We start from the raw sequence: 8,386 nt of genomic DNA, 5'->3' as shown, positions 1-8,386 counted from the left end.
TCTCTTGGAGCACTTCAGTTTGAGCTACGGAAGTGGCACATGCAGCTGTCAGAAGAAAATTCGTTTTTCTTATGAGTCAGTTGAGTTGTTGCATGCATGACTTCAGTTAGAACTCAAGTGAGTTGAGTTTAGTGGACTGGAGGTACAGTTGATGGAGTTGTGTTCAGTTTAACTTAGTTAAACTGGTTGTAGTTAGTCTAACTGCAGATAGACTAATGATGAGTTGTTCTAATTATTAACTCATAATACAACTAAAGAATACATCAGTTAACTCAGTTGCATGTCAGTGCATGTTCAGTTCAACAGGGACAGGTGGTAGAGAATCAGATTGCTATCAGTTGTGACTATAGTTGTGCACCAGATCTTGCACAATCAAAGGATTGAGTATGCCAATGAGTTTGCTCATGTATTTGGCCCGCATTTTAGCTTTTGCTCACGTCCACAAAGAGTGAGTGACTATTTTGCAGGTGAAAATCGAGTTTGGGAAGCAATTCTCATCAGTTCTTGAGCAGGTATTGAGCAGTGGAGGCAGGCAAGCAGTGGAAGAGATTTGGAGATCAGATCTGAGCTGTATTGTGTGTAACAGAGGTGGAGATACTTGTGAGAAGTATTATGCTGTGTAATGTTACATGACTCAATCATTAATATACAGATAGTGTGGGGTTTTTAGCGAGATGCTTTCCCCGTGATACAAACTGTGTTAATGTGTGAATGCTCTTGATGTTTTATTGTTATTGATGCTGCTATATTCTTGATCAACGTAGAGGAGCTTATGTATTGTGTATGTTTTCCGCATTAGTACATGATCAGGATAATCTCCATTGAATATGTGTTAAATTATTCAAAATTTCTACAAATTGTTCCACAAATAGACAAGAGCTTGAAACAAAAATTTATTGGGCTACTTTGCACAATTAGGGTTAAAAATCAACAATTTATTATAAACCCTTTGACAAAGACGTGGCATAAACCCTATTAACCCCAACCTTAACTAAGGTTAGGAGGCAGTTACTATGTTAACCCATTGTTCGTGGTCCAATTATGGAAATGGGGTCCATTTTTTTTCGCTTTCTTTTACTCTAAAGAAACTCAAAACGAATAACACCATCATGTTTGTCCCATCGAGACTATTCTTATGATATACATTTTGCTCTAATCCTACTCCCAGATCCAAAGATATGGCCATCCAAGATTAACCATTCAAATAGTACTACCTCACCAACCTGCCACGTGGCACCTGCATAGTCCCCACATGGAAATCCTCGTTGACCCTTCTCTGCCACATGGAAATGTTACCATAGTTATCAGCTTGCTCATACTAGTCACATAGCACCCACTATACCATGGGTGTGACCCATATCATAACATATTCGTATTATATGAAAAGTATTATGGGTGTGAACCCCTCAAATACAACATCACACTAGAACCACTCTCCCTGGAGGTAGCTCTTGCCACTCCTCGTTGTTCCTTCCAGGGACGATCCTTTCGGGATTACTTGGAACCTCGCAAACCCCCCCGCCACCAATGTGGTCTAATGCCTATGGCGCACTTAGCTCCACCTCACCCCCATCAACTCTCTATGATGCATGCAATGTCATTAGTTGACTTGGTGTCCATTCGACCTCCAGGGTGGTGTGGACATATGGCACAAAACCTTTCCTTTGCTTTGTGACTGCGTAAGTACTGCCCATTGTGCCACGTATGCTCAGAGATAGAATCACATGACTTTGGTTTCATGGGATACAACCAAGGAGATAGTGTCATGTTGACGTGTACTACATCGGGTCCCACCTAGGTTTCGAGACACGGGTAAACACCTAAAATTCAGGATATTTACAATTCCATTACAATATTGGGCTTCATAAGCTTCATATGCATGTTGTCTAACCAGGCCCAGTTATCCAACAAAATTTCAAAAAAAGTGAACTCATGTTATTCTACTAGTATATACTCGACATAATTGCGATAAGAGCAAGATACATATGAAACTAGACATAACAACAATGACTAGTCTTCAGGGACGATAGGGCGTTTAAGGTCTAGGCCCATACTTTCCTCTATAGGCAGGTAATTCTTCTTAGCGAGCTGAATTTGGAGGTACTCGAGCATGCTTATGAGTGCCCCTACTTCATCTTCCAGATGCACAATTTTCTTGTTTTTTTCCACATTTCGTTCCTGCAACTCACTGCCCACAATCCTTTGTTAATGAAGGAGCATCTACAACTCAGCAATATTAACACGTAATTCTGCATCTTCATCAACACACGTTTCGCAGGCAAGGGGAGAGAAGGTGGCAAGGGGAGGGAATTTGACCCATTCATGAATGTCGTAGCTTGCCACCCTCCTCGAGCGAGGATGACAACAACCCCAGGAACCTGAAGCCATTGCCATTAGCATGATGTGATCCCCTTCAAATCGACTTATGGTTGTTTGCAAAGGAACCAAATTCTTTGACAAGGAAATCCCACCAAATCGAACCAATTTCACATGAGGCAGAGGCACCTGAGACTAGGGATAGGAGCATCCCCCAACCACTACTTCCATAGGGGGGCAACCCAAACCTTCCACAAAAACCAACCACTAACAATTCACAGTACAGAGCCGGACACCATCTCCATGCATAAGTTAATACTATAACCCCACAATTTATAGATTTAGCTGAAGAGAAGTCGCGTACGACGCAAAGAAGTGGAATGCATGCCCCTAGGATCCCATGGTGATTCCATAATTTCTCTGATAATCGAAATGACGTTCACCTTAGTCACCCTTACCTTCAAGTGGGTGAGTCATCCAATATGAACCAGGAGGAGTAAATGTGCCTCGCTCGCAAAGGGAAATTGCATGAGGAACACTTGAGCATACTGGTAATGAACCAATATATGAGGGACGAATATGAGAGCTCCCACACTTAACATATTTGTCACGCTGGGTAGACTCATATGTCCAAATATACTACTGCCTCGTGTTAGGGAAGGTGAGAGATGAGGCTTCAACGATGTCAGGTGGACTTGGCGGTCGAGAAATACCAGGGGAGGTGGGGAGAGAGGATGAATGGTAAAGGGGACCCAGGTGGGGAGGGTGATTTGGGAGGGTTATGATCCATGGGTACAATGTTTATGGACTTAGGATAATCAGACAGAGATATAGAGACAAACATCAAAGACTTAGGGGATGGGTAAGAAATCTTCGTTTCTATTGACCATAGTATGACCTTCATTCATTTGGCATGCCTTGTTGGCTTGAGTATCCACTTTCATATTTAGGCCTATGAAAATTTTATAACTTATCAAAGAGAGGAAACGTACCAAGGGCACGTTGAAGCAACTGATTGAGTTTGTTGTTCTCGGTTGAAGAGTTGGAGCACATGTGCTTTGTGACCAAGAAGGAGTCACCCATAATTTTCACCTCCTTAATTCCCATTTAGTGTGCTAAAATGAGCCCAAGGTATTCGCCATAAGTTTCTGCTTGGTTGTTGGACTTCATTCCCAAGCCCCAGGCATAATGGTCAATAATTATTCCTTCAAGATTAATGAGAATCCCTCCCCCTCTTTCCACCCCAATGCTTAATAATGTTAAAACAAGGCTTAATAGTCAATTCTTCTTAATTTCATAAAATGTACAACAAAGATCTATCCATTCATTTACTAAAAGGCCCACTAAACAAATTCTTAAGCTCACCACAAATTAGAAATCTATAAGACTATCAGACTGATATTAAACATGAAAACCAAACCATGAACACATGGAATGATTCATTCATTTACTCAGGAATTGCACAGTAATGCAACATTCCTCAAGCATGTAGAAAAGCACATTCCATGTCATATTGCAAGAATTTAACCGATACATTGAATCAATACCAACACAGGCTTTGAACCAACACATTAAATACATATCAGTACAAGCCCCAGGGCCAACATAGGAACTTACCACATTCCACATTCATGCCTTTAAACAACAATACTCATTCAAGTAGGAATACTACGTTACTCAACATTATAAGCCATCATAAAAATAATACATTAAACAAGCATAAGGCATTCAGAACATAAGATACATTAGCATGCACTTGTCTTTGATAAATTGATATAGGAAACTCAGATTGGGACTTCAACTCTCCACACAACCTTAGACACACTGCAGTTAAGTACTTCTTGCAATAGCCACCCCCAAGCCAGATTTCAGAGCTTGAGGATGAGTATTTAAAGGATCAAACCAAATCTGTCAGTTGAAATAGGGACTCTAGAGGACCATCTACCTCCACCCACCAACGCCTTCATATAGTCAATGTATCACACAAAATCCAAAGGTTGTGCCCTCACCCTGTTATCAACAATAAGGGAATCCAAAGGTTGTGCCCCCACCCTGTTATCAACAATAAGGGAATCCAAAGGTTGTGTGTCCACCCTTCAGATTAGGAACAAGGGAATCCAAGGTTGTGCCTCCACCCTTTAAATTAGCAGCAAGGTAATCTAGAGGTTTTGCCTCCACCCTCAATCAACATCAAGGGAATCCAAAGGTTGTGCCTCCAACCTCAATCAACAACAAGGGAATCCAAAGGTTGTGCCTCCACCGTCAATCAACATCAAGGGAATCCAAAGGTTGTGCCTCCAGCCTCGATCAACAATAGGAGAATCCAAAGGTTGTGCCTCCACCCTCAAACAACAATAAGAAGATCCATAGGTTGTGCCTTCTCACTCAATGAACAACAAGGGGATCCATAGGTTGTGCCTCCACCTTTCAGATTAGCAGCAAAGGAATCTAGAGGCTGAGCCTCCACCCTCTAATCAGTAACGAGGGAATCTATTGCTCATTATAAACCAAGAACACAAGAAAAGGGGGGCTAAAGATTTCTTCTACTAGGAATCCAAGGATCAAGCCTCTACCAAAGTTGTTAAGGGAATATAGAGAAAACCATCTCCACCCTCTATTCTTAAAGGGAATCCAGAGAACTCTGTCCTAACCTGTGAGTTATTATTCTACCTCCCAATGTTAAAGTAGTAATGGCTCTTCCTCCCTACGTTTTGATAGCATCACGAAGATTTTCTTGTCTCATTCTTAGTTAGTTTCTTTCTCCTTTGTCCTCATTGCTTTCATTTTCCATCATAATTCGATCCTTATACTCTGTGCATGAGATTGCTCTCTTGGTGCATTTTCTCTCTCTTTGTTTTGTCATGCATGTTGCTCCTCTTCCATGAGGATGCCTTCCCCCTTTTTTTCCCTTAGGTAATTACCACCATCTCCTCTTGTGTAGGTTGATAATGTTGTCGCCCTTCCTTCTCATCCACGATGGTTTTGTCCTGCGTAGTGATGGGAGATATTTTGTGTCAGCACTTCCTTCCACCCCACTTCCTGGTGGTTAAATTCTTTGTCGCCAATTATCCATGCAAACCATCTCTCATTGAATTTCATCCTTTCTACCCTATAGATTTTTCCAGGGTAAGCATGGCCCCTTGTCCTTCTTCTTCAACTCAATTAATTTGGAAAAACTAGTCCCATTTATGTCACACCAACCAACCTTCAATGGTTATCATAAAATAAGTCAAGCCTCTTTTAAATCACAAGCAACCTCCATCCTCAAAAATTTGAAATTTGTGACACAATTCTCAAGCCTTTTAATTATAATACATAATATGTGAGATAATTACAATGAAGGGACAATTGGCCTGTGCTCTCACAATCCCCTCCCCTTTGGAGGAACACCATCCTCAGTGTTCTATAACTAAACACAAAACAATAACATGCTTTAAAACTAATTATAATAGATTTAGATATTTATACACATAGCTCTACACGACATTTACATAATTTATTTACATTTACCTCAACCAACAAACAAAAAAAGGACATTTTGCCCGCAACTGGTCAGCCATTTCCCACATGGCTTCCTCTGGACCAAAGTGCCTCCACTTTAATTTGCCTTCCTTTATTTCTCGATTCTGGAGCATGAGTTGTCTCTAATCCAATTTGCATAGAGGTTCTCATTGGAACTCTTTGCTGGCTCTACCTGTAACACATACCAATCAATGACATGATTAACATCCTCCACATATCTTTTAAGCAATGAAACATGAAAAACATCACGAACTTATTGTGTGTGGAGCTTGATTATCTTCTTGATTATTCAGAGGTTTTTTGTTTCAACCATGTTGGATCTAATTTCTTAATGGGGCGGCAACGCCGCCCATATGATCGCTGTTAGGGGGTCTAGATGACCCCCTCTGCGAGGGTTCGGGGGTAGCACCCCCAAAGTTAAAAATAGATGAAAAATTGCCTTGTAAAATATTGTAATTTCATAGTCAATCTAGGTCGTTCATTAAGCAGATGATCTGATGGTAGAAGTTATGTTAATTTAGAGATTTTTCCCTAGAAGGCAACCCCTGGTTTATATGAGGGAATTGTATTGCGGCTGTGTATTATTATTTAGAGTGAAAACGAGAGAGGAGACTCTGTGAGAGTGAAGATAAAATTACAACAGATCTGTTGTACGTTGTATCTCTTCATTTTGTTGGATAAAATAAAAGGAAGGACCAGTTGTTTCTCTGTGGATGTAGCCCAAATTAGGTGAACCACATATATTTGTGTCTGTCTTATTTTATGCGTTTATGTGTTTGTGTTTCTGCAATATTTTTATGTGTTTCATTGCTCTGTTAATTAATTTCTAACAACTGGTATTAGAGTTGAAGGTGTATTTGATTGATAAACTCGCAGGAGAGAAGGGTTCCTCATTCAAGTGGGAGCAATGGCGGAAGATGGTAGGTTTAGGGTCGATAAATTTAATGGCCAAAACTACTAGTGGAAGATGAAAATGGAATTGTATTATAAATATTTGTACCTACCGTTGAGAAAAAAATCAAAGAATTCGATGAGTATGACGGACGAAGAATGGCATCATCTCGACAGAAAGGCACTAGGAACACTATGATTGTGTTTGGCAACGTCAATGGCATTCAACATTTCAAAGAAAACAATAACAAAAGTTTTAATGATGACATTAGGAAAACTGTATGAAAAACTCCTGGCCTCAAATAAGGTATTTCTTTTGAAGTGTCTATTTGATATGAAGATGTCAGAAGGTTGATATGTTGATGATCATTTAAATTAATATAACACGGTTACCAATCAGTTAAGTTCTACAGGGGTAAATTTCGATGATGAAGTTAGGGCTCCATTGTTTTTGTGCTCATTGCCAGAAAGTTGTAATGGCTTAGTCATGGCTATTAGTAACTCCGTCTCTGGATCTAGTACTTTAAAGTTTGATATTGTTGTTGGTGTTATCCTTAGCAAGGTAATACAAAGGTATAACTCAGGTGAGACACCAGGTAGTACTTTTACTGCAAAGACTAGAGGATGAAAACTAGAGAGAAGAAAGAGCCTGGGACATTGCAATAAGTCAAGGAAAGCCAGATCTAAGTGTAGATCGGGGATAATGCGTTGGAAATGCGGGAATAAATGACACCTAAAGAAAGACTTCAAATCTCAAAAGAGAAAAGAAGGAGATGGACAATAAGAGAACAATAATGAAGTTAATGTGGCAGGTGATGTGTTGCAAGATGCTTTGATTCTTTCATTAGAGAATATTGTTGATGTTTGGGTAGTAGATTCAGGGATCTCATTCCATGCCACACCTTATAGGAAACATTTTCATGACTATGTTCAAAGAGATTTTGGACAAGTTCGTTTGGGTGATGATAAACCCTATAAAATTGTTGGAATGGGTAAGGTTTTTATAAAGCAACAAAATGGAAAGCATGTTCCATATCTAAAGAAAATTCTAATTTCAACAGAGCAAATGGGAGGTGAAGGTCGTGTAACTACTTTTATAGACAAAACCTGGAAGGTCACTAAAGGAGCCTAGGTAATAACAAAAGGAGAAAAGGTTATTACATTGTATTTATGTAATGTTATTTCTAATTCTATTAATTCTTTAACCTCCACAGGATCGGATATGACACTCTAGCATCATAGGCTCGGGCACATGAGTGAGAAGGGGTATAAAATTCTTCACTTAAGAAATTTGTTGCCAAGTTTGAAGCATGTTGATTTGGATTTATGTGAAAATTGTGTTTATGGAAAATAGGAGACAATCAAATTTCTCAGAGTTGAGAAGGAAAAGAAGAGCGAAAAATTAGAGCTTGTACATACATATGTATGGGGACCTGCTCAAGTATCAAATCTAAGTGGCTCTCACTGTTATGTTACTTTTATTGATGATGCAACTAGGAAAACCTGGATTTATTATATTCAGAATAAATCTGATGTTGGTTGAGAATGAGACAGGAAAGAAGTTGAATTATCTCATATCAGACAATGGAGGCAAATACTGCAAAAAATAGTTTGATAACTATTGTTCATAACATGGAATTTGTAGAGAGAAGACAAT

This window comes from Pinus tabuliformis, chromosome 4_1 (assembly GCF_031772625.1).
Source record: "Pinus tabuliformis cultivar Carrire ecotype Pingquan chromosome 4_1, CPIR1, whole genome shotgun sequence".
Classification (NCBI taxonomy): Eukaryota; Viridiplantae; Streptophyta; class Pinopsida; order Pinales; family Pinaceae; genus Pinus; species Pinus tabuliformis.
This window is presented reverse-complemented; position numbering follows the sequence as displayed.